Raw genomic sequence first — 2,450 nt, 5'->3', positions numbered from 1 at the left:
ACAAAGAACAAGAAAACATCTGTTTGCCTATTTTTTCATGTAGATATTATTCATGGCGATATATTTTAGATTTGACTGCAAACTATTGCTTTTATTGATCTATGAAACAATCGAACACCCAGATGTAAACAAACTGGACATCTGACTGAAAGATGATCAAGAACATTGATATCTCTGAAATTATGTTACAGAGTGATCCTACTGAAGAAAAAATAACATTTCATGATGATTGACCGTGTCAGCAGTGTCAGTCCATCACCTTCATCTCCTGTTCAAAACACAAAAAGCTTGCTAACATTTATCTTTCCTTAGCTGAAGATGCTCAAAGATGCTCTATTGGGTTGAGATCTGGTGACTGTGGGGGCCATTTTAGTACAGTGAACTCATTGTCATGTTCAAGACACTAATTTGAAATTTGAGCTTTGTGACATGGTGCTTTATCCTGCTGGAAGTAGCCATCAGAGGATGGGTACACGGTGGTCATAAAGGGATGGACATGGTCAGAAACAATGCTCAGGTAGGCCATGGCATTTAAACGATGCCCAAAGTGTGCCAAGAAACATCCCCCACACCATTACACCACCACCAACAGCTTGCACAGTGGTAACAAAGCATGATGGATCCATGTTCTCATTCTGTTTACGCCAAATTCTACCATCTGAATGTCTCAACAGAAATCGAGACAAATCGGACCAGGCATAATTTTTCCAGTCTTCAACTGTCCAAGTGTGCTGTTTTGGTGAGCTTGTGCAAATTGTAGCCTCTTTTTCCTATTTGTATTGGAGATGAGTGGTACCCGGTGGGGTCTTCTTCTGTTGTAGCCCATCCGCCTCAAGGTTGTGCGTGTTGTGGCTTCACAAATGCTTTGCTGCATACCTCGGTTGTAACGAGTGGTTATTTCAGTCAAAGTTGCTCTTTTATCAGCTTGAATCAGTCGGCCCATTCTCCTCTGACCTCTAGCATCAACAAAGCATTTTCGCCCACAGGACTGCCGCATACTGGACGTTTTTCCTTTTCACACCATTCTTTGTAAATCCTAGAAATGGTTGTGCGTGAAAATCCCAGTAACTGAGCAGATTGTGAAATACTCAGACCAGCCTGTCTGGCACCAACAACCATGCCACGCTCAAAATTGCTTAAATCACCTTTCTTTCCCATTCTGACATTCAGTTTGGAGTTCAGGAGATTGTCTTGACCAGGACCACACCCCTAAATGCATTGAAGCAACTGCCATGTGATTGGTTGATTAGATAATTGCATTAATGAGAAATTGAACAGGTGTTCCTAATAATCCTTTAGGTGAGTGTATGCTTGTCAAGAACTCATACCTTGAGACAATACCTATAAGAAACTGCATGTCTGTAAGACCCTGTTTACACCTGGTATTTCGGTAGATCGGATCACAAGTGGATGACACTAAATACAGGTGCTAACGGTGTGTGTAATGTTTTGAGCTTGTCGACTTTCGACCACATTCAGAGATAGTCAAAAAAACATTTGGCCAGTTTGCTTTTGTGGTGTAGATGCTCATATGTTTGAACATCCACAAAAGGTCGTCTATACTCTCTTATTAATCTAATATTCGATATTCGACAAATACGACTTCCGGAAGACGAACACAAAATCCTGGACGGGATGCGTCCAGGAAGAATGGCACGTTTGGTCACCCTATTATTGATAAAACTTAAGCAAGTGGTCTCTTGTGGTCCCTTGTTTTTTTACGACTTGCCCATAGACCATCCCCTTAAAGTAATCAGGACAGAACGGGAATGTGTCTCTCTCGTCCATTTGTGATCCGATCGACTAAAACAAATTTTATTTTTGGAGGCTCACGAGAATCTCAATAAGTTCTGTGTATACACTTTATATTTCGAAATAATGTCTTTTTACACTAATTTCTTTGCATATTTCTCATGCTTACTCCTGCTTTATTTTTCCTCCTGTTTTAATCCATTTTTTCATTAGGTTGTTGATTCCGAAACACAATACTGTATCATGCACATGCTTTTACATCAACCATCATGCTTTGTCTCAAACATGAACATGCTCACACACACACACACATACTGTACGTACCTAGAAAGCTACAAAGACTCTCGACCCTTTTGCTGTTGCCATGGAAACCTTACCCTGCAAACCCTGCCTGTCTCCACCCAAGAGATGTCCCTTGATGTGACACCACATGTTTTTTTTTGTCATGCCACAGACCTACAGTATTACTGGAAGATTTTCTTTTATTCTTATGTTTTATTTTAAGGTACGTAATATTATCAATGGAAACAGCACATGGCTTTAGAGATCTCATATTAAAGCAATAAATCATTAATTTTTTTGTTTGCTTAGTGAGTCATACATTTATAACACATTTGTGTCTTCTTCACTGATATTATTTTGTTTTCTTTATTGCTTTTAGTATTTGCCCAAACCAATTTCAGTCACCTAATAACTTT

The sequence above is a fragment of the Paramisgurnus dabryanus genome, chromosome 19 (genome assembly GCF_030506205.2).
Source record: "Paramisgurnus dabryanus chromosome 19, PD_genome_1.1, whole genome shotgun sequence".
Lineage (NCBI taxonomy): Eukaryota > Metazoa > Chordata > Actinopteri > Cypriniformes > Cobitidae > Paramisgurnus > Paramisgurnus dabryanus.
This window is presented reverse-complemented; position numbering follows the sequence as displayed.